Genomic DNA, 24,990 nt, shown 5'->3' on the forward strand with positions numbered 1-24,990 from the left:
AGACAGGAAGCTAGAATTAAGTCACATTCTGAAGAGCTAACACACGTTACAAAAAATACATGAAGTTTATCCTCTTCTAGCCCAGGAACTATTTATTTATATTATTTCCTATATCATTTTATTGCAAGAAGAAAACCTCACAGCAAGTTTGCAGGGAACTTTTAAGAGTAGTGAAAAGTGATACTTAAGTCCTAGGAGGTTTGCAGCCTAGTGTGTCAGTATTTAATTAGAGCCAGTGTGGTGTAGTGGTTAAAGTGTTGGGCTAAATAAAACCTGGAAGGACAGGTTTCAAATCCCGCTCAGCCATGAAATTTACTTGGTGACCTTGGGCTAGTCACTAGCTCTTGCTCTAGTCTACCTCGCGGGGCTGTTGTGATGATAAAATAAGGCGGAGAAGAACCATGTACTCCACCTTGAGCTCCCTGGAGGAAACTGGGATGGATATACATATACAGCACATATACATAGCCTGTTCGGATTGAAGAGCTTTCCATCTGTTCAATATATGATTTCTATTCCGGTGGGGAGTTTCCCGTCCACAAAGTGTAGGATCATGGCAATGAAAATAATGAATAGAGTTGGGGCAATAACACAACCCTGTTTAACACCTGATCCCACTGTGAATGGTTCACTTTGAGAGCCATTGTTATCTGCAATTGTTGCTGTCATATTATCATGGAGGAGCCGAATGATGTTTACAAATTTATCTGGGCAGCCAACTTTCAGAAGGACAGTCCACAGGACATTACGATTTACAGTGTCGAAAGCCTTAGGTCAATAAACGCCATATACAGGGGTTGGTTTTGCTCTCTGCATTTTTCATGAAGCTGTCCAGCGGTGAAAATCATGTCCACTGTCCCCCTAGAAGGCCGAAAACCGTTTTGGGATTCAGGAAGGGTCACCTCGGATATTGTTACCAGAGGGTTTTCTAAGATCCTTGCAAGAATTTTGCCGGCCGCAGCTAATTGAGAGATGCCTCGATAGTTTCCACAATCAGTTCTGTCACTTTTTTAAAAAGAGATTGATAATCTTACTCGGCTACGAGTGATCGCCAAAAAAGAAGACATATACATATGCATACACATATATACAGTATATTATAAATAAATCCTAAACCAGTTCAATTCTTCCCAGCCCATCCTGAACCTCCTCTCAAACGCAACCAACCGCTATTGCCCGTCCCACGGGAAAGAACTTTCCATTCCCCTCTACTGGAATGCGGAAGTGCGTTCCGGATCCTCATTGGCCCTGCGCCGGCCCTACTCCGCCCCCTTCCCCGCCCCCACGAGGAGGGTAGGCCGAACGAGCCGACGGCCGACGACGTTAGCCCGACGACAGCGAAGGCGACGAGGCCAGGCTCACCCCGAGGTCGGCCAGCCTGCGAAGTCGAGCGCCGAGGCGATCGAACGCGGTTGGCCGCGCCTGACGAGAGGAGCAGGAACCGCACCTCAGGCGGAGAAGCGGTGACGGCAGCGGCGGCAGCAGGAGCCGAGCGAGGTGGGTTCAAGCGCGCCGGTCGCCCCGTCCCTTTCTCTTCCCTCCCCCACCCGCTCAGGCTGGGGTTGGCTCAGCGGGGGTTGCCGGGGCCGGAGGGCGCCGAAGAACTTTTCCGCGTCCGGAGGAGTCGGGCTCTCTTGACCGGGGAGAGCTGCTGATTTCCCCTCAGGCGTCGGTGGCAGCGGGCGGGGAGGAAGCCTGAGGGGGCGAGGAAGAGAGTCGGGCGTGGAGAAGAAGCTTAGGGGGAGGAGAAGCGCTCCCCGGGGGAAGGGGGGACCCCGCACCTCTTTCTCTCCCCTTCCTCCCCCCCTCACTATCGGGGAGGAAAATCTTCCGAGGGGGTGGAAGTGAAGGCAGCAGCAGCAGCGGAGAACCGGACTCTGAGGGGAGTTTAGAAAAGAAGCGCTTCGAGAGCGGGAAAGGAGGCAGCTGTGGAGAAACGACGTGGAGGGAGGGGGAAGCGACGGAGATTGGGGGGGGGAGTGTCAGGTGGAAAAAGCGGGCGCAAAAAAGTTCTGTGGTCCCTCCCCATATGTTATTTTTATTTACTTATTTATTTATTTATATTCCCCTTCTCCAGTAAAGGGGGGTTGGAGAGCAGCTGGAGGGGAAGGATATATGGGGTGGGACCCCAGGATGATTTTTTGCATAGGAGCCAACTGCTAGGGGCTGAGGTCGCTTTACACACACACCCCGCTAAAATATTTGACCCCCCCCCAAGTTAATGGGCATTGTCATTCAAATGGTGTGTGTGTGTGCCATGTCCTGTGATCAATTATGCAGGGCAGGGCTTACCTGCCCCCCAACCAATATTTTATTCAGGTTGGCTCACCTGGTGTGGAGTGTGGGGTGTGTGGAGGGCCAGAGGGTGATGGTAGGGGGAAGAGGGCCAGAAGGGAAGATGGCAAATGAGAAGACAGGAAGGAAGGGGAGGCGGATAGCCAGAGACTTGAATGGGGGAAGTTGTGCATGAGGGGTGGGAGAATAAGGGGAACATTTGGTGGGGGAGAAATTGGGAAGGGTATGTGCGGGGTGGGACCCTAGGACTTTGGGGAGGGGAATCAGAGGGACAAATGATCTGAGGGCAGGGTGGGGTGCTAGGATGGGGAAGGCAGGGAGGAGAGAGGCCCACAGGGGACACTGGTGGGAGAATAAGTTGGGAAACACAAAAGAGGGAGAGAGAAATGACAGGGTGTATGTGAGGTGGGAAGGTGTATGTGAGGTGGATTTATGAGCAATTGGAGGGGAAAGCAGGCCAGCGGGGAGGGTGACATTGGAGAGAGGAAGGCTGCAAAGGCAGGAGGGACAGACACACACTATTGGGAGTTAGGAGATGTGATCAAGTGGGAGAATGCAAAAGGAGCAAGTTGGAGGAAGGCAACGAGAGACATGGGTTGGGGGGGGGTCAGTGCTTTCTTGTAGAAAAAGAGGTGCCAGTACTCACCATGAAGTTGTTACATTAAGTGCCACACTTTTAACCAGTGTTTTTCATTTAGAAAAAAGGTGCTGGTGCTACATACCCTTGTACCCCCAGAAAAACAACAACACTGGTGCAGGTCATAAGTGGGGTGGGACATGGGGGTGGTATGAGTTGTTAGAGGGAAGAAGGGAGCATATGTGAACACCATCAGCTGAAAAGGAAAGTGTCACTGGAGAGGGTGGGAGAAGAGAGGAGGAATTGTGTGATTGGGAGAGAGATAATGGTAGGGAAAACAAGTTTGGGGATGAGAGAGTACTAAGAGAAGGAAAGAGTCTGGAGGAGAAACAACATCTTCCTCATTATTGTTAAATTGGTTGCCTGCCTTTCACCAACAAGTTACAGGGCGGGTTACAACAATTTAAAATTCAAATAATTAAAACGGAGTATAGTCACAGGAATAGAGTGGGACCTGAAAACACATGTCTCAGGTGTCAAATGCCAGCACAGAGAAGTGTGCCATCAACCTTCATTGATAGGTGTATAGTGAAGAAACCAGATGCACCTCTGTGGGGAGGGAATTCCACAATTTTGCAGCTGCCATAGAGAAGGTCATTAAGGTCAGCTGTCCTTTGGGAAGACTATTTGAAAGGTGGCTGAGAAATAATTTGAAATATAAGTATGATTTTAAAAATGATAATAATGAAAGGAAATCTTCTCCCAATACAGTAGGGTGAGAAAATGTCAGGTGATAGAGGAACCTGTTGGAAGGTTGAGAGGAGATACAGGTTGGAAGGAAGTTGAAGAGAAGGAAGTTGAAGAGAAGAGAGACAGAAAGGGATGAAAAGTGGATGGGTATGTATGTGAGATGGACCTGCAGGTGGGATGAAAGAGGGTTAAAGAATTTGGAGGGGAGTGTGCCAGATAGAAGTCCTCCTTAATGCTGTAGGAATGGAGGTAATGTCAGGTGAAAGGGAAACCTGGGGGGGGATGAGGGGTGGGTGGGTCAGTGATAGAGCACATGCTTCACATGCAGAAGGTTTCAGGTTCAAGCCCCAGCATCTCCAGGTTGGGCTGGGAAGGGGTCTCTGCCCAAAGCCCTGGAGAGCTGCTATCAGCCAGTGTGGACACTGCTGAGCCAGGTGGACTGATAGCCAGACTCCATAAGGCAGCTTCCTAGAGCAGGGTTTCCCAAACTTGTAGTCCAAAAACAGCTGGAAACCCAACTCCCATCATTCTTAGATAGCAGGACCAGTGGTCAGGGATGACACGAATTGTAATCCAAAAACAGCTGGAGACACAAGCCTGCCCTGGAAGTAGATGTGGGGACTTTCTACTTTCTCCCTGGTAACAGTGTCAGATGAGAAGGGCATGAGGTGGAAGAAGGAGTTGAGGAGAGGCAGAGGTAGGGAGAGATGTGTGTACTTGGACCTTGCTTGAAGAAAAACAAAAGAAGGGAGGAGGGCAATTTAGGAGATGTAACAATATGTATGCCTTCAACAGTGAGACAGCCCATTATGAGGGGTCCTCGGTGCAAAAGAGAAGGGTTGGTTAAGGGGGCAACCCCCAGTGCAAGAAGGGGTGAAGAAACAAAGAGTGTTGAATAGCTTCAGAAGAGGGAGCGAAATGTGAGGAGTCAGGGATGGGCGGAGTGGTGTCAGGTGTGAAGGGAGCCCAAAAATAGTTTGAGGGCAGATGTAGCTTTGGCAGCAACAATGTAAGTGTGGCAACTCGGTGTGGGGTGCAGATGAGAGGAAATAATTTTTTGGGGGGGGGCAGTGTGAGGGAGCAGCCAAGCAGGAGTAACAGCTTGGGGAGAGGTGGAAAGCTGTACATGAGTATGCAACAAGCCTGTTTAAGGTGTGTTTGTGTTAGATGACATCTTGGATCCTGTGAATCAGCTGTGAAAGGTTGCAGGAGCAAATTGATATGTAGTTAACATCAAAACACCCACGTTACATAGCTAACTTGGAGTATAACATTAGGTAAAGATGTAAACTACTTATACTTGTGGGCGTGGAATGACACTGTGAAGTTTGGATAAGAAGGATGAAGGAAGGGCAGCAGTGACACGGTGTGTGGAGAGTTAGAGAGTGAAAGAAGTTGTGCTCAGTTGCAGGGAACTGGTGCTCTACAGGGAGGGGAGGTACTGTATTGACAGTAAAGCAAATCTGGGTTAGTTACCTTAGTTAGTGGTGGTCAGTGAGAGATGTAAACCATGGGTGTGCAGTTTGTTTTAAAAGCTTTGGCCATGAGAGCAGTTTTCATGCCATAGCTTAACTTTAGTCTGGAGGTAAAAGTGGTAATGCAGTGAGTTTCCGATGGGTTGAAGGTATATTGCAGCTTTACTAAGTACCATGCTCATCTCTTTAAACATAGACCTAGAAATGCTCTTGCAGAAGGAAAGTAGGGCTTGTTTATTTACATGCTACTCCCATCACTTGTAGCCTGTATACCGTACTATTACAAAGTACAGTGGTGCTTCGCTAGACGAATTTAATTCGTTCCACGGGTCTTTTCTTATAACGAAAAATTCGTCTAGCGAATCCCATAGGAATGCATTGAATTTTTTTTTTGCCCATAGGAACGCATTAATTGAATTTCAATGCATTCCTATGGGAAACCGTGATTCACTAGACAAATTTTTCGTAAAACGAATTCGTCTAGTGAGGCAACCTCCACTAGAAAAAACCTTTCGTTAAGCGGAAATTTCATTAAGCAGGGCATTCGTTAAGCGAGGCACCACTGTACCTGTTTTGTGTTGCATTAGAAGTATGGCAAGTAATTAAAGCATCAGGACTTTAATCCCATGTATTTACTTTTCTATATTGGCTTCATTTCATAAGAAGACAGATTATTCTAGAACTAACTCTGTGGTCATTTCCCTGTGTATTAGTGAGGCTCCATTTCAGCTGTCCACATTTTTGTTCAAATAATTCTGTGTATGGCTCTTCGGCCATCCTGCTTTGTTGCTAGCACTTCCTCCTTTTCTTGGTGCTATGTATTATGATCACTTAATATTGGATACAGCTATTTATTTCTTAGGTTTCCCCCTCCCTTTTGATCCTGGAATAGTTTGCTAGTAATCCATAGGCAACTGGTTGTATAACAACTTGTGTTTAGACTTCCATGATTTGCAGTGGAAGGAATGTGGTTGCATGTAGACGACATCAAAACTGGGATTCCTGTAGATAACTCTTTTTTTTTTTTTGCTTTAACTGTCCAAACTATTTCTGTGACAAAGCCTTGATGAAAGAGTATAGTGAGGATAAAAAATGGCAGCTTGGGGGAGTTGCAGTATGACCTCCTGAGGCTTCCTATTTGGTCCTTGGCATAGCTTGTAAGAATCCCCCTTTCATTACTCACTTTGCCCACTTCTGCCACCGTACACAAGCAAATAACACTTCAAACTCCTCGTTCCTAATGGTAACAACCCCTATGGCATTATATTTTTACCTTTGCTGAAAATTGCCCTGGACTCCTTCTGAAGAAAGGGCAATTAAATGCATGTTCCTTAGGTGTCTACATAAAATGTAGGCAAAATGCAGTCCAAGTGTCAGCTGTTCAGTAATCCATGGTTAATGGTATATCAGGAATGCAGAGATTGCTACCACATTTCTCCTTTTCTATCTTGCAAGTGGGAACAGCTAACCGTAACCCCAAGGTTTGTGACTTGTTTTGCTAAAACAAACTATGATGGGAAAACGAAGAACAAACTTTAGCTTCACACTGTGGTTTGTTTGCAGCAAACCATGGCCCCCCTGTTAGAATTTAATGGCAAGCCAGGGTCATAGTTAGTTGGTTGCACTAGAGGAGGACTACAGTGGGAACCATTTACACAGGCATCCACTAACTCTGGCTTATTTTCACATGTGAATGCAGCCGGTGACAGTGTCTTTTGTACTTCAGCTGCTCACTCCTGTGCCAAAATCCAATGAAAAGGGAGTGAGTAGAGCAATTGGGCACTAGGAAATGAACTCTGCCAAAGTTTTGCTCTTGAATTGGGGAGGAAGAGGTCAAAGAGCTCTCTGATTGTGGCTTGGTGAAAGTGGAAGTGAGCAGTAGTTAGAGCCGGTGTTACTGTCCTTCAAGAACTTTTCAAAATATAGCAATAGTTATGCTGACCAAGGAAGTACAGGGTTCTGTGAATGGTCATTCTAACCAACTTTTATTGGGCTTCACCATAGCTTTTGGTTTGCCATATATTGCTCTTATAAATTGCAGATGTTATTATTTTCCAAAATACCCATGCATTTTTACTTACCGTAGTCTTCTAATAAATTAGCTGCATGGGTGCTGCCCCCAAATAGGGGAATGGGCATTTGATATTGGATTGTGTAGTGGCTGAACTTTCCTCCTATTTAAAAAGAAATTAGCTGATTGGAATTGACAAGTTATCTAGACAAATGGGTGCAATTTGCCCAAAGTAGACTGGGTTGCAGGATCTCGTAATGAACTGTGAAAGGCAGAACAGTGACTGGGAAGAACTTTCCTATGTTTCCTCATTTATGAAATGACTGCCTACTTTGCAGCAACTCTTAAATAGTGTAGGGTCTTTAAATGGGTAGTCTACTGATAATGCAAAAGCGCTGAGTTACAGTTATGTGTATGGTTGATTACCGTATATTCCTGCATATAAGACGACCCCCAACTTTTCCAGTTAAAATATAAAGTTTGGGATATACTCGCCGTATAATAAATACGACCCAGCGTATAAGACGACCCCTGACTTTTGAGAAGATTTTGCTGGGTTAAAAAGTAGTCTTATATGCAGTAGTCTTATACAGTATGTCTATGCTTGATAAGAAAACGTGCAGGCAGATGTTCTCATGAAGTTACTCTTTGCATCACTTCGTTTCTTCATTGCAGCGGCACAGCCAGCATTTCATCTATAGATTTATAATCATTTGTTCTTAGCTGGCAAATGAGCAGCACAGAGACTTTTCATCCAGTACAGTAGGGCACAGTTTTCCAACGTGCTCGCAACTGCAACAGCTTACGGTTTCTAACAAGTCCTAGATTACAAACACCAAGTATCCTGTTCCTTTAAAAAGAGCTAAAAGCTGGCTCATTGTGGTAGCTGAGATTATGAACTACCAAGTCTCTCTCTTCTCAAATCATGCTCACCTTGCGCATGAGCTAGTCACTAGGTGGCCACAAGAAAACCCTGTCATTCAGGCTCATTTCCCTCTATAGGAATGATAATACTGTCTGCTTTATCTGAGCAGTTCTTTCAAGAGACCTGTCCTATTTTTTAGCACATATGTTCCTCCCTGTGCTTAGGTCATGATGGCCCAACTTTTCATACCAAGTGGGCCGCAAGAGAACTTTGACACAGAACTTGTTCCACATCAGGGGGCAGGAGGAGCAAGGCCAAAATTTGACGCCCCCACCATCAACTCTCGGTCTGGGGCTGGGAGAGGGTGTCAAATGTTGCTGAGGGTCTCCAAAAAAAGAAAGGCTTCCCTCAGACTGCTCATTGGACCACCCTGTCATATGTCATTGAATGAAGCCTTGCTTTTTGTTACTAAGGTAGGATCACAGAGGATATCACAACAAGAAGGCCTTCTCATTTGTTGACCCTGAGCTGCACCTTCCACTTGCAGGCATCCCATTGCTAACCAGTTTCCTTTTCTCCTAGGCATTTGTGCTTATAACTGGATTAAATTTATGCTGTTGTTCTGATGTTTTGAGTGTGTGCAGACTCACTGTTTTTAGGTTCTTTTTAATCATTGTGTTTACTTTACTTTTATTTCGGTAGGCTTGAAGTGCTTCTTAGTTTGAAAGGTGACACTTGTCTTTATAAATCCTGAAATGTACTATATAGATGCTAGATTTTTAATCTAATCAATGTTTATTGTGTTGGCAGAATTGATCCTGAATTGTCCATGTGCCATTTAAGTGCACCAAGACCCTATTGTATGTTTCAGTATTGAAAACTGTGGCTACCATTGCATTGAAATCTGAAGGGTATTGGTTAGTGTTGGAACACTGGAGTTGAATTAACTTTCATGCCTTCCTTTTTGTGTGTGTGAAGGAAGTTGTCTATAATGGGGAAAGAAGAGTGATAGAAACTATGCACAAGTTTGCATGAATGAGATAAAAATCCTTAAAATTTGTATGTGTATAGACCACTTCCTGTGTGTGGCTACAGAACAGTATTTTGGGGTAGTGTGAAGGTGGATTCTTTAGTTTATCCCTTTGCAGTTATGTAAGTAATAAGGACTGTGCTTCAGTTCAGGAAATATAAAAGGTTTCTTCCTTTTTTTTCTTTAAAGAAGGAAGCATCTGTGTGAGCGAGCTGATGTTCATGATGGCTTTTAGTTGCTTCTGTATCTGAACTTGTGTAACTGGTAGTGACTTGTGATGGGAGAGTAGAAGAGGAAGGGAAATGGAAGTCATGTGACTGGCAAATAGCTGCTGGCTGCTTGAGAACCTATGGAGGGAGGTTGGTGAAGAGCTGGTTGAGTCAGGCCCATAGTTGGAACTGTTTTGATTGGAAGCAATTTTTGCACTAATTTACCAGAAAGGATAAACTTACATGCACATTAGCAGTCCAATATGTGTTATTTAAATTTGAAAAAAATAATAATTTTTGGAAAATGCAAATTGCAAAAATGCCCAATGCTTCCAGAACAGTGGTGGATAAGAACAGTTGTAATTCTTACTGTGAGTAATTCGGTAGACTGCTTACTGCATGTCTCTCCTCGTATCTTTTCCTTTTAACCCTTGTACTCCTAATTGCTGTTTTTAAAAAGAGAGGAATATGTAATATCCCCAAGCTTAGAGTCAGGCCTTCACCTCATCTCTTGATTCCCTACCATACGGCGGCTACTTTGAGTTTGGGGGTTGTATACTGTCAGTTCCACAGTTGGAGCAGTAGTTTCAAGAGGGTTGCATAAATATTCAACAGTATTACAGGATCTTGTCATAAGTGTCTCATCTTATTACAGGAACCTCTTGTCATGGAAGTGTCTCATCTTAGTTTTAGGATTAAAATATGAAAGGCTATTTTCTACCACCTCCTTGTTGCCCATCTTTTGAGGGAAGACTGTACACTTGTGGTGCAGGGAGAGAGGAAATAATCTTCATGAGCAATATACTGACAACACCACATTCTTTTTGCTTGCTTGATGGTATGATCAGGGTGATCAGCCATGATTGTTGGAAACCAGCCATTGTGGGTCAACAGTCACAGATTTTTAAAATGCTTTTTTGTGGCCTCTGTCCGAGAGGGTGGTTGCATATGACTGAAATCTAAGTACTGTAGGGATGAGTTTAAGAAACAGCCTTCTAAGCTCATGATTAAAAAGAAAACAAACACTTGAGTTGGATCCTTAGCTAGGCCTTGATCAAACCAGAGCCCTCATACTCCTTACCATTCACAGTGATTAATGTTGTGCATTTCTATTCACCAATTAAACAGGTCAGGTGATATTCCCTGAGACTTAATAGAATCATAGAATTGTAGAGTTGGAAGGCATCACAAGGGTCATCTAGTCTAACCCCCTGAAATACAGGATTCTTTTGCCCAATGTGGAACTTGAACCCACAACCTTGAGATTAAGAGTCTTGTGCTCTACCAACTGAGCTATCCAGTTCCTCTGTGTTTATGCGGGAAGGTGGGTGGAGCATGGCTATGTTTTGCTCCTGCTTACTCCACCCCTGACTGACCCAAAACTTGTACTCTCTGCTGCTTAGTAGCTCCTGGCTCAGTTGCATCTTAAACAGAATGGAGTTATTCATCCTTACCAAAAAGCTGTTCATCATTGCCATTTTAAAATGACATAGATGTACATGAAGCACCCCCACACATAAATTTGGAGAGGTTGGCTGGGCAGAGGCTTGCTGCAGCTCATGGCTTCATTGATAGTCAGACAGGAGGTGAGGGAATCTGGTCAGTAGTAAGTCACTCACCAAGGCTTGTCAGTGCCAAGTAGGGGATGGGCAAGGGCAAGGCTAAAGTTCCTAGCTTATTCCAGAGAACCCAGCAGCTGAGTCCCCTTATAGATCATCCATGGAACAAGCTTCATCCAGAAGTTTTTATAGGGGTCAGGAATGATTGTTTGACCTGCTCTTGCCTTATTACCCAAAAGAGGCTCAAGTTCAGAGACAGTAGTGGCAAAATGCTTGTAATATTCATCATTCTTATGCTCCGTGCCTGAGCATATTTACGTACTTACACATAAGGATTAGATCTGTTTTTAAGATGTTTTGTTGCTCTCTTATAACCAAAGTGAAAATCTTCTTTATTATTGAAATTGCTTCTTAACAGAAGGATGACTGTGGTACTAAAACATTTAGTGAAAGGTTTTGTGACAGGGTGGAGCTCTACCACTGACTCTTGGGATTGGGCTGCCTTCCTGGTTTGCACATGGGTGCAGTGTTCATGTGCTTGTATTTCTAACAGGGTGAGCTCACACTGTGTGCATGAAGAATTCATTACTCAACTTGTAGAGGTAGGGAAATGTCAGATTTAATGTAGAAGGGCTTACAAAACACTTTTGGCAGAGCCATAATGGAAAGCTTTCAAACTGGAAAAAGGCAGCCTTAGTACTGTACAAATTCCCTTTTAACCTGTTAGTTTTTAGATATGCTCTCTAGTTTAACAAATCCAGAAAATATTTTAAAAACCTGCAGTTGTATATTGTGTCCCTTAGAGTGTGTTCATACCACCCAGTTTTCTTTCCAGGAATAAGTGGTCATGCTCTTTTCATCCCTTCTCATCTCATAGCATTCTGCTATTGGTTTTTGTGGGTGGACATTTTGCACCACTAAAGGAAAAAAAATATACCTATAACTACTACTGGAAAACACATTGTTTATTGCAGATTGCTCTTTAGGGCTGATTCCAATGCTGTATGTTTTGAAGTGAATCTTTAGGCGCAATAGCTGGTCTTAATACTTCAAGGTATCTTCCATAGAAAGATAACTTCAGCTACACCCACAAAAAGCAGCAGGTGAGTTATTTGTGAGCAAGTGCCCTAGCCTGATGTGTGAAGCAGAAAACTGGGTTGTTAACTCCCGACTAATTATGAATAAATAAAGTTATGAATAAATAAAAACCCAGTGCATTAAAATGAACTCATCACAGCAATCTGCATGAAAAGCTGCTGCAGATCTTTTAACTGGGAAGGGCTTTGGTTCAAGTACCAGCCTGGGGTCTGGATATGGCTCTTCAATAGATTTCTCAGCATACTTCCTAAGCTTTAATTCCCATGAATCTTTAGGGAAATCTATAGCAGTTCAATTAGTAAGTTCGGGGGCCCCTTTAGTTTAGGGGGGAAAGTGATCAAGGTGGCAATGGCAAGGTGGTGTGTAAAATTATTCATGGTATGGCAAAGGTGGAAAGGGAGAAGTCGTGCCTTTCATTATACCCTCCCTTCAAAGAGTACATGCTCTGCATATTTCTCCTCCAACACAAGATGGTTGTAAGTTTCTTTCGACAAGATAAAGTGACTAACAACATTAATGGATGACGATGACGACACCACCACCACCTACACAGCAACACTGTGAGATAAGTCAGGCTAAGAAAGAGCAACTGGCCCAAGGTCATGACCGGAGATTTATACCTAGGTTTCTGCAGTTCTATACATGTAACCACTAAGGTAAAAGGTAAAGATAAAGGACCCCTGGACAGTTAAGTCCAGTCAAATGTGGCTATGGGGTGCGGCACTCATCTCACTTTTCAGGCCAAGGGAGCGAGCGTTTGTCTACAGACAGCTTTCCAGGTCATGTGGCTAGCATGACTAACCCTCTTCTGGCTCAATGGGACACTGTGACAAGTGCCAGAATGCACCGGAAACACCATGTAACCACTAGGCCGCACTGATCTATTTTCCTTATGTGTTTAACCTTAAGGGTTCACACACCTGCTTTCTAGTGTTGCCACGCTTTCTCAGAGCTGCAAAGGGGGCCCGGGTTCAGATCTCCACTCAACCATGTCACATACTGTGTGACCTTGGGACAAATACTGTCTCTCAGCCTAGCCTACCTTGTAGGACTATGAGTATAAAGAAGAGGGGGCAGAACTAAGTACACTGCCGTGAGCTGATTGGAGAAATTGTATTATTATTTAAACCATTTCTATCTGTCTCTATGGTGGTTTTATGTGGGGGTGTTGCTGTTAGTTTTGCAGTGTTTCAAGATAGATTCACAGTAGTGTAGTCAGTGCTGAATCATCCTGACGTGATGCACTCTCTGTACATAATACAATAAAATATATACTGGGGGTGGGTAGGGGGTTATTGATGTTGTTTGTTACTGTGTTACATTTCTTTCTGTTTTTGTATTGTAAACTGCCCTGTGATCCTCAGATGAAGGGCATTATAGAAATTTAATAAATACAGAAATGTAGGCCAGTGAGTGTGGTTCTGTTGCAAAAGAAAATCAACATGGAGCCGTGTTTTGATTTTATATCGTAGGAAAATATATTTCATGTATGACATCCAGAGAACTGTGGTTATGAGCCAGTCTAGAAACACCATTAATAAACATACCATAAACAAACCATAAATAAAAAGAAATTTTCTTGTATTCTTAAATGAGTTTAAGTAGAAAGCTTTAATAGACTTTTTGCTGCATTTATCAGACAGAGAGCAACAAAACTGGCACGAAGCAGCCTGAGAAGATTTTTCCATTTATTTGTACTTCTGACATGTTTAATCTGCTTATGTGGAGATGAACGATGGCTCTCATTTGGCAAAGGTGTGGTTGCAATGTACTGAAAGCTAGTTTGGAATTTTATGCTGTACCTAAAACACTGTTTCATGGCTTACTGGTACAGCACATGTTTTGTATGCATCAAACCACTTCCAATTAAAATTACCTTGGGTAATTTTAGGGTGGGGAAACATCTCTTAGGCAAGAGATGAAGAACTTGTGGCCCTCCCCAAGTTGTTGGACTGCAATACTCATCAGCCCTAGCAGGCATGGTCAATGGACTACTGCAATGCGCTCTACGTGGGGCTACCTTTGAAGGTGACCTGGAAACTGCAATTAATGCAGAATGTGGCAGCTAGACTGGTGACTGGGAGTGGCCACCGAGACCATATAACACTGGTCCTAAGAGACCTACATTGGCTCCCAGTACGTTTCTGAGCACAATTCAAAGTGTTGGTGCTGACCTTTAAAGCCCTAAACGGCCTCGGTCCTGTATACCTGAAGGAGTGTCTCCACCCCCATTGTTTAGCCCGGACACTGAGATCCAGCGCCGAGGGCCTTCTGGCGGTTCCCTAACTGCGAGAAGCAAAGCTACAGGGAACCAGGCAGAGGACCTTTTCGGTAGTGGTGCCCGCCCTGTGGAACGCCCTCCCATCGGAGGTCAAGGAGATAAACAACTACCTGAAAATGCCTAAAGGCAGCCCTGTTTAAGGAAGTTTTTAATCTGTGATATTTTAATGTATTTTGCTATTTGTTGGAAGCCCCCCAGAGTGGTGGGGGAAACCCAGCCAGATGGGCGGGGTATAAATTAATAATAATAATAATAATAATGTTCAGAAATGATGGGAATTGTAGTCCAGCAGCTTCTGAAGGACCTCAGGTTCCACATCCCTCTCTAAATCTTGGAAAACAGCTTCCAATCAGAGGAAAATGGTATTAGGCTGGACTGATCTGAGTCAAGTTTTTAATTGGTGCATGAACAACCTGGTGTGCAGTTTCCTTGATACCCAAAAGCAAGTAGTTGATTCCCCTGTATTCTTGGCTAAAATTTATTTCCCAACTGTTCTGAATGGATTATTCATTTATCAGAGGTGATCTACCTCAAGGCAATTTGAGGTGGCTTACTTAGGTAGTGGTTTTTTTTGTGGGAAGCAGTGGGGGATGCACAGAACTGACCCGTAATGCTGCACAATCGCATATACTGGGAAGTTTTTACCTCCTCCTCCTCCTTTGGCGATCACTCATAGCCGAGTAAGATTGTCTTCCATGAAAACAGTCTTAACAGTCAGTCCGTTAGTGATTGTGGAGGCCAATTCTGTATCCACAGTTCCTTCCACAGTGGGGACATAGGTTTCCAGGTAGGAGTTGATCACGGTGAGGATTTACCAAACGTACCTTCCTCTTAGCTAATTTCTTCTTTTCACCCTGAGTCTGTGCTTCAAAGTCTATGACACCTTTGGAAAATGCCATTCTCCAATTGGCGCACTCACAGGCCAGTGTTTCCCAGTTATCAGTGCCAATACAGTACTACATTTTTTTTTAGATTTGCCTTGAGAGCATCTTTAAACCTCTTTTCTGGTCCACTATGTTTCGCTTTCCATTCTTAAGTTGGTAATAGAGTAGTTGCCTTCGAACTGACCTGTAATGCGGCACAATCACATCTACCGCATCTTATGGTATCTACAGCTGCATTGAAATGAATAGGAGCTGCAGAAGAACTCTGAATGTTTGTTTCAAAGGCCATTCAATAAAACACTGAAAGCATTCTTCTTTGTTCTCGTAAGCTTAGATATTAGGTCAACTTGGTCACAGCATTAATTACCCTCTTGCAAATAAGTACACAAAATACTGCACACTTTTTTTTGCTAGCTAGCTAGCTTACATTTGTGTATTAAGACGAGGCAGGATGGTTTAGAAAACAGCTTTAGGCTGCAGTTTTATTCAGTGTTGCTTGCTTGTTCCTAGTCTTCTGAATTTTATTATTCTTTGAAGTTTTAGTTATTTGATTATTTGAATAATTGTCATGATACATTTTAGCTGAATTGGTTATTTATGATTCTGTAATAATTTTTTTGAACCACATGATGGGACATACTTTGTTTTCAAGCCTTGCTTCCAGGACAGGGTGACTATTGACTGTTTCAAGTGTATTCATTTGTAAGGTGGTTTCTTTCTGTACACAGACTTTGGCAAATATAGAGAGAGGAGTGACATTTTTATCTTTAAGCCTCTGGAACTAGTGCCCTCCAGATGTTGTAGAGACTACAGCTTCCCATCAGCCCTGGCCTGCATGATCAATAGTGGTGGGAGTTTTAGTCCAACAACATCTAGAAGGCACCAGGTTAGGGAAGGCAGATGTATATTGTATAATCTAAGAGCTGAAAATATATACTGTACAGTAGAATCATAGAATCATAGAATCATAGAGTTGGAAGAGACCACAAGGGCCATCCAGTCCAACCCCCTGCCAAGCAGGAAACACCATCAAAGCATTCCTGACAGATGGCTGTCAAGCCTCTGCTTAAAGACCTCCAAAGAAGGAGACTCCACCACACTCCTTGGCAGCAAATTCCACTGCCGAACAGCTCTTACTGTCAGGAAGTTCTTCCTAATGTTTAGGTGGAATTTTCTTTCTTGTAGTTTGAATCCGTTGCTCCGTGTCCGCTTCTCTGGAGCAGCAGAAAACAACCTTTCTCCCTCCTCTATATGACATCCTTTTATATATTTGAACATGGTTATCATATCACCCCTTAACCTTCTCTTCTCCAGGCTAAACATACCCAGCTCCCTAAGCCGTTCCTCATAAGGCATCGTTTCCAGGCCTTTGACCATTTTGGTTGCCCTCTTCTGGACACGTTCCAGCTTATCAGTATCCTTCTTGAACTGTGGTGCCCAGAACTGGACACAGTACTCCAGGTGAGGTCTGACCAGAGCAGAATACAGTGGTACTATTACTTCCCTTGATCTAGATGCTATACTCCTATTGATGCAGCCCAGAATTGCATTGGCTTTTTTAGCTGCTGCATCACACTGCTGACTCATGTCAAGTTTGTGGTCTACCAAGACTCCTAGATCCTTTTCACATGTAGTTCCTAAAAGGCACAAATTCCTAAAAGTAGTTCCTAAAAGGCACAAATTCTGCTTCTCGCATACTAGGGATGGATGTGGATGGTCTAAAAAAAAATACAAAAACATACGCCTTCAAATATGCGAAAAATGGATTGCAAAGATGCTGCAAACTCCAATAGCATAAGGGCCTCCTCTGTCCTTTATGAATCCCCCTTTCTCTAGTCTCTAAGCCAGGCATCCCCAAACTGTGGCCCTCCAGATGTTTTGGCCTACAACTCCCATGATCCCTAGCTAACAGGGCCAGTGGTCGGGGTAGATGGGAATTGTAGTCCAAAACATCTGGAGGGCTGAAGTTTGGGGATGCCTGGTCTAAGCACTTCCAGCAAATTGTTCTCACCTCTGCAGGTGGTTTCTTTGCCAGGGCTTGTCTAAAGTAAGGTTACCAGATGTCCCCGTTTTCCGGGGACAGTCCCCAGATTTACAAATCAGTCCCCATACAAAATCCATGGTCCCCAAACTCATTGAAAAAAATCTGGTAACCTTAGTCTAAAGGGCAATAAAGACTGAACCTTGGCCTGGTGTCCATGAAGTATATTTCAAAAGTACTCCTTTCTCAACATTCACACAGGCATACCCATTACCTTCTTCACTACACTTACCTAGTTGGTTTCTTGTTCCCGGTTCTTCAGAGCTGCATGAGCAAATCTGAGCTATAAAAAGAACTTTATATGCCCCTGCATACCAAAATAAGCTACCCAGGTGGCACACTCACGCTGCTAGGAAACTGCTTGCTATGAGATTCCCCAGCATACTTTTTGACCCTTTTCTTGTGTTGGTGAAAGGCAGTCTCACTTGTGGTAGCCAAAGAGCTCATTTTATCAGATACACACACACACACCCCAGTTATTTTGCATATTTGTTGGCAAAGATTGGTGCGCAAAAGGAGACTTGGGTCACATCTACTCCATACATTTAACACACACTGCTTTCCCCGAAGAATCCTGAGTACTGTAGTTTGTTAAGTGTTCTGGAAATGGTAGGTTTGTGAGGGGTGAACCCCAGCTTCCAAGATTCTTTGGGGGAATCCATGTATCATGTGGATGTGACCTTCATGCAAAAAGAAAAGCATCAGGCTGATCTGATGCCAGGGCATCTCAAAGGCAACAGCCTCCCAATGCTGTGGATGTGTCATTCAGAGTGGTTCACATTTGTTTGGGGGTGCTATTGCCCATTGGTTCTCTCCCTTTGCAGATGTCCTCTGGGGTCTCACCAGTATAGCGGTTAAAGTGTTGTGTGTTGGAATAGAACTGAGTTTGAATCCTTGCTCAGCCATGGTGATGGCTGAAAGGTGCAAAGAGGGAACAGGGAAGCTGACATCGAGGCAGTCCTAGAATTGTAGGGTTGAAAGAGACCCAAAGGATCATTGAGTTCAAACGCCTGCAATGCAGGAATCCTGCCCACAAGCATCCATGGGTGGACTCAAACCACCAACCTTCTGGTTGACTCAGAAGTCCATAATCTAATCTGTTCATTTCTTTTACATCAAAGAGTCTGATAAATGAAATCTAAAGATCAATTTGGGTTTAGGTTTACTCTTTCAAAAGTTCCATAGCTTTTTCTCGTTTTACAAGAGAGTTTACCACATAGGGCAAACATGCCACAAAGGCCTAAGTTTGGCTTTTTAATGTTGCGTTATAGGATGAAGCATACTTGGGGGAAATGAAGTGTTTCTGCCCAGCTACATACAGTGGGAATTGCAGCCGGCTGGTTATTTTTAGCATCTGGAGTTATCTCATTGCAAGCATGAGTCTTTGTGGTTGCAGATGCTTGGAGTGCATGGGGGTGGCTGGTTTTTTCCCTCCCCCTTGCTGGTTCTCTTTGTGCCACTCAGATCTTGTAAAGCAGAGCGATTACTTAGAGATGGCTGGGCAGGAGTGAGGGCTTTACATTCTTCTGCAGAATGAGAATGATGTGGACTTCCTGTGTTACTTTACAATTTTTTTGAGGGGGGTGTTGTTCAATGAATTCTCCCTCTGAGAACAGGTAAGTCTCTCGTGCAATGACTGAGATATTGCTTATGATGTGTATCTTTGCTGTATGGTAAATAAATGTGATGCAAGTATAGCTACTGTTACTTCCTGCATAGGAACGACTCAGTTCCTGCAGTCACCCCCTATTTTGTCTTTCTTCCAGTTTTGACACATACCTGCTCTGTTTTATAGCAAGGAAATACAAAATTGGGCCACTTTCTTTTGGGGCTTACAGGATCTGAATTGTATCAAGGAATATGGTTTTAGTGGTGCTCAGGTTTGTTTTCTTAAAAAAATTAGCCAAGTTTCTAGCCCCCATGATTTTGAAAAGACATGCTTTGAAAGCATTTGGGCTGCTCAAAGGTTATACTTTTCAAGGAGGCAGCACTGCTGCCTGCCTCTCTCGCCTAAATATTGTATTTGCAGCTTTTTATTTTAGGACAAATCTTGCTAACAAACTAAATTTCTCCAGATGTTCCAATTTATTGCATAACCCATTTTTCATACCTTGTATTGGTTCTTTTCTGGACTTAATACGAGTGCAAATACTTGAGTTGTGTTGATCCACTATTTGGGTGTTATATCTCTGGACAGATATGTCTTTAAAGATCAGATGCCACAGTCCAACAGTGGGAGAGGGCTTGTGGACTTCCTGGAGGTATCTGGCTGGCCACCGTTGGCAACAGGATGCCAGACTATATTGGCCCTTGATCAGCAGAGCTGTTGCGGTCTCATGCGTGTTTAGTTGCAATATGTGAACAAAACTGTGTTCCAAACATCCCTCCCAGTTGCTAAAGCTATGTGTGGCTTTTGTGTGCCACACAGAGGGGAGAAGATACTGCTTCTTTCATTTCTGCAAGATGTGTATCCAGAGCTTCCTGTTGCCATGCTCACAGGGCATGCTCTGTATTTGCAGGATCCATGCACTCCCATACTGTGTCTGTTTCTTTTTACTGGCCCAGAGAATCTCTGCTGTCTTTCTCTGGGAGTTGGAACACTTCAATTTTGCAAAATGAATCTTGGAAAGTTTCTGTAGTCTTCAAAAAATTGCAGTATAATCACTTTCTCCTTCTAGATATTAACAATACAGCAAACGTAACTCTTATAAATAAGTTTGCTAGTGTTTAGTAACAATTTGTATAACCATAGTGTTCAGGCAAATTTTGGGAAGACATTGCTCTTGACTGCTAGCAAAGTAGTTCCAAGCTAGGACACATTGACTTTTTCCTAGAAGTATCCTAAAATGGGTCTGGATAAGCTAAATGGCAGCAAGGTTTGAGTTGGTACTTCTAATGTCCAGAATGGGGCAACATTTGATCAGGGCCAAAGTGTGTGTGTGTGTGTGTGTGTGTGTGTGTGTGTGTGTGAGAGAGAGAGAGAGAGAGAGAGAGAGAGAGAGAGAGAGAGAGAGAGAGAGAGAGAGAGAGAGAATATACCTTCAGAGATCCTGCAGTGCCAGTCATATGGATCTGAGATAGGATTGTTATATGTGACTCTTTAGGAAAACCATTATGCTATAGTAAACAGAGCATGTCTTATGGTGGTGATTCAATTGCTTTGAAGCAAAACTTCCACTGAAGAGAACTGCTGGTTTCCCCCCTTTTCCTGTTACCAGGGATCTCAAAATCCCTCTGTGCTTCATGCATACATATTTTTCTCTCTTTCTTTAAAATAATTAGTAAATATATAAGATTTTTATTTGAACCATTTTTATCCCACTCTTTAGCCAAAAGGCTTCCGAAGTGACTTACGCAACAGTGGAATGAGGAAATGTTTTAGTCCCTTCAGTAATGTTACCCATGGCAGAGCAGGCTGAGACTGAGAGGGTACCTGAACCCAAAGCTGCTGCATTATAAGTGTGGCCACTTATATCTCACTTAAAAATACAGCACTGCCCCTCGGCTTATGAAAGTAGGGGAACATCTACGGGTCCAGCAAGGTTGTCAATCTCAGCATTCATCCCATGATTTGTGTACAAAGATCTTTCCAGTGGATTTCAGGGTAGAATTGTTGGTGAAAGATCCAAGCCATTTCATAGTCTGTCAATGGAGTTGGCATGTATAGAAACATACAGGATGTGGTGGTCAAAATTCCAAGGACTCAAAGGGGATATACTGTAAAACCATTGGTCCATCTAGCTCAGTATTGCCTATAATCACTGCCAGCATCTCTCATGATTTTCAGACCAGAGAGTTTTCCAGCCCTTCCTGGAGATGCCAGGGATTTAACCTGTAACCTTTTTCATGCAGAGCTTGTGCTTTGTCACTCTCCAATGGATCCACCAATATAGATTCAAATAAACCCATTTGGGAATATTAATGATGATGCTTTAGGATTAACATAAATAAAGGAGGGTGGATCAGAATGATAGACATGAAGGTTAGGGAAATAAAATTAACTTTCTGGATGGACAAATGTAAGTTGGCAAAGGGTGTGCACTGGTTTTAGTCTCCATAGGAATCTTCTCAAGAGCCTGCAAAAATAAGCAGTAGGTAATTAAGAGATCTCATAAAACACATGGGGCGCAAAAGTGCATTCATTTTGCCGAGCCCTGTAATGATGGCTTCAGGGCCTGCCATCTGCTCATATTTGTGGCGGTAATTTGCAAAAGCATGTCCAAACTGGGTTTCACTAAATCTTTCATAGTGGTCAGTATTCCTAAGAACTTGATTTTCTGCAGTTGCTTTCTAAAAGACATAGGCTTGTTTTGTGGCAAGATGTTCGTGCACCTGTCCATCCTGTTTTCTGAGGTGGTGGGGTGGGTAGGGGCAAATGTTGGATTATTTAAAACAACTAAGCATCTGGAGGGCACTAGGTTGGTGAAGAGTGGCCTAGGATAAAGTACTACTCAGCTGGCTCCATTTATGCTGTTATGGTCAAGGGCATCATGGAATCTAGTACTGTATTACCCTTAGAGGCCGAATGCTTTATTTGCTCTGTGACGGGCTGTTTTTCCAAGCAGATGCTTCCAGAGAGCTGTCTGCACTAACCTCGGGTCTTTTTCCTCAGCGGTTATAGTGAATTGTAAAGTTCAGCAGTGTGCATGAGTAGCTTTCATTAATTCTCCCTATGTATGCACTATATTACATTTGTCAAGAAGAAATTCCTAGCACTGTGCTCTCAATTCTCCCAGCTGTCAGTTTTTGTTCTTCCTCACAATTTTCTGTAATGCTTCCTAGTGTTTCCTCCTTCTTCGTCACACGTATATTGGTTTTGTTTCCCAGAGATGGATGGCTGCAGACAGGTTTTTCAGCACTCCTGTCTTGAAATTTCGGGGAATATTTGTGTTAAAAATATAATCGGTTTCTTAACTAACAGCCATGCTGCTTCTAAAGAATCATGGGAGTTGTAGTTTGAAATACTGCAGAGCGTTCTACTTCAGAGACCATACCCTAGAGAACTTCAATTCCCAGAGGGCCTTGGGAAATAGGGCATGCCTTTTGAACCAAATTCTGTGGCGTGGAGATGCCCCGTACTGCAGCACTAGGGATTTAATTGGATGCCTCATACATAACAAATGCACACACTTTTAACCCACACTCAGCTGTGTGTATTTTATCCTTCTCAATACAGCATTCATCATATGCTTTATTATACCACATCCTTTTGTGCTTGCTTGACCAAATCTATATATGAAGATACTGGAATGCTATATTAAAATACTGTTAGCAGCTTAGCCTATGGGGCAGGGGTGAAAAATTCAACATTATTTTGAAGTTATATAGTATATTTAAAGGTTGGTTCTTTAGTCACTTTTTCCTTATCACCAATTATTTAATGGACACTTGATCAGAAAGTTATCCACTTCTGGACTCCAAACTGGATTTTTAAGCTACGGTCCATGGAAGAACAATACATTAAGATCTGGTTTTGCTGTCCATCTTAGTAGTTTATCTTTCCTCTTGCTATTGGACTTTAAATATGCAAAATGCTAGCAGCCTTTAAAAATACAACATCAAGACTCTGGATATTAAAAGATTGCCCTGAAATCTCAAACGAATACTGGTTCTCACTTACATTCTCTAAAATTGCAGCTTATTTGTCAATTGTGATTCCTACCTAAAGCAAAATTCTAAGTAAATGTGTGTGTACCTGCTTGTGTGAATTTAGGGGGAAGGATAAAAGCTTTGATGAAATGAGCAAAATGATTCATGGTGCATCCAGATACAGTGGTGCCTTGCTTAACGAATGCCCTGCTTAACGAAATTTCCGCTTAACGAAAGGATTTTTCGAGCGGAGGTTGCCTCGCTAGACGAATTCGTTTTACGAAAAATTCGTCTAGCGAATCGTGGTTTCCCATAGGAATGCATTGAAATTCAATTAATGCGTTCCTATAGGCAAACAAAAAACAAAAAAAAACACCAATGCCTTCCTATGGGATTCCCTAGACGAATTTTTCGTTATAAGAAAAGACCCGTGGAACGAATTAAATTCGTCTAGCGAGGCACCACTGTACCTCTAATTGGGGTGATGGCTCTGCTCTGCCTCCACAGTTAGAGGCAGCAATGCTTCTGAATACCAGTTGCTAGAAACAACAGGAGGGGCAAGTGCTCTTGTGCTCAAACTTCCTTGTAGACTTCCCATTGGGGCTTCTGGGCCATTGACCTGATCCAGCAGGCTCTTCTTATGTTCTTATGTGATGTATAGGACCAGAAAACAAGGTGCATTGGCATTAGTAAGAGTAAGCTGGTTATCTGAGGAGGCTACAAATGCTGGGGGCGGGCGGGCAGAGAGAGGAGGTGAATGTTGAGGGACAGAGCTGTGTGTCCCACATGGCCTGCCCCATACCCCCAAAGCTATCCTGCTATCCTTGGCTGTAGTGAAGGATGCAGCCCTGTTACCAGTGTTGAAGTAGGATTCAACTGCCAGTCAGCTTTCTGTTCATTGTACAGGAGGCACCCTGTTGCCCTTTGACTGAGGCAGGAAAATGTCTTGGCCTGGTCATAAGGCATTTTATAGATTTTTCAGCATTAATACAATATCATTTTTACAACAAGACAGGTGGTGGTGGTGTTTCCATTAGTCCCTTTTTACCTAAACGAAATATCCCAGAGAGACTTGCAAGATAACAGATAAAACAATCAGAACCAGACAGTTTAAAACAGTGTATGATGCAAAATACCTAAAATGCTCAGCCGACAGCATAATAGCACCCACCCCACTAAAAGATGTGCATGACCTTAGAGGCCAGGTTAGCCACCCAAGGCCTATATAGTATTATATTTAACTGAAGATGGAATCAGTACCTCAGCCAATGCATTGCTGACCTCAAGGCTGGATTACTGTAGTGCGCTGTATGTGGGACTTCTCTGGAGTCTGGTTTGGAAGCTCCAGGTGGTGCAGAATGCAGCGGCCAGGCTGCTGTTGGAAGCTTCTGGCTGAGGACATGCGGCGTCATTGTTAAAACAGTTGCACTGGCGTTCACTTACGTACTACCAAGCCAGGTTGAAGGCTATTGTATTAATTTAGTTCTAGGGTTCAGGGATTGCCGTAACCCTTTTATCCCAGTTTGGTCACCAATATCATCTGTTTTCTGGTTTTTATTGCTGTAAACTGCTTTGATGTCTTTTAAAAATGACACATAAATAAATATAAATAAATGGTATCTGCAGAGTGCCCTCTGCTGCAGAGCACATTGATCCATTGGGTGGGTAGGGGATGAGGCTTTTTTTTTTTTTTTTAAAATGTATCCTAGTAACTTACGTTTATGTAACTTAAAGTGAGGCTTAGTTTTTCTACCTTGTTTTGCTCATTTGGTTGCTGTATCTGCCCGTTCTCTCTTCCTACCCCCACCCCCAATTAATTCACATTAAAAGCAAGGATCCACAGTTGTGTGCTAATTGTATTGTTGATGCCATAAGTCCCCCCCCCCCAAACAAACTATCCAAAATGATAATGGAAAGGATCATAACGGAGAACTCTCCACTTTGTGCCGATAATACTGCATAACCACCACACCCTTAAGGCTCAGCCAGAGAATGCAGGCTCTGGGAGAAGAAGAATGAATAAATTGCCTGTTAACAATAATTTACTTTCCAGCTCCACATTCTTCTCTGCTTGTGTATATATGCCATTTAGCATTCTGTTTAAAATCCCCAGTGGGGATAGGGAATGAGGTTTCAGAAGTAGTGCTGCTCTTGTCTGTGCCCTGGTACACACTTTCCCCATTAAAGAAATAGGGCTGGGCTGGCATTCTGACCCCTTTTTTTGGTTTGCCATGGAACATTAGGGGATTGCCTTAGCTAGTCTCCTACTCTTAGGATTTCGCTTTCCTCTCCCTGCTTGTCTTCTATTTCGTGAAGTGAGGCATGG

At 43.3% G+C, this 24,990-nt stretch overlaps 1 protein-coding gene across 4 annotated transcripts in view; it reads left to right on the forward strand.

Moving 5' to 3' along the window:
• Window positions 1-1,310: 1,310 nt before the first annotated feature.
• The window catches only part of TAOK3 (TAO kinase 3), a 122,800-nt gene continuing 99,120 nt past the window's right edge, over window positions 1,311-24,990 (forward strand). For 2 of the 4 annotated variants that reach the window (XM_035099363.2, XM_035099367.2), the window contains exon 1: window positions 1,311-1,497. The gene's annotated coding sequence lies outside the window, so the exon portion shown is untranslated. Of the gene's footprint in view, window positions 1,498-2,726; window positions 3,770-16,492; window positions 18,692-24,990 lie in introns of those variants that run through there. The other 2 variants (XM_060269985.1, XM_035099365.2) reach the window with 2 other exon arrangements.

This window comes from Zootoca vivipara, chromosome 17, assembly GCF_963506605.1.
Source record: "Zootoca vivipara chromosome 17, rZooViv1.1, whole genome shotgun sequence".
NCBI classification, from domain to species: domain Eukaryota; kingdom Metazoa; phylum Chordata; class Lepidosauria; order Squamata; family Lacertidae; genus Zootoca; species Zootoca vivipara.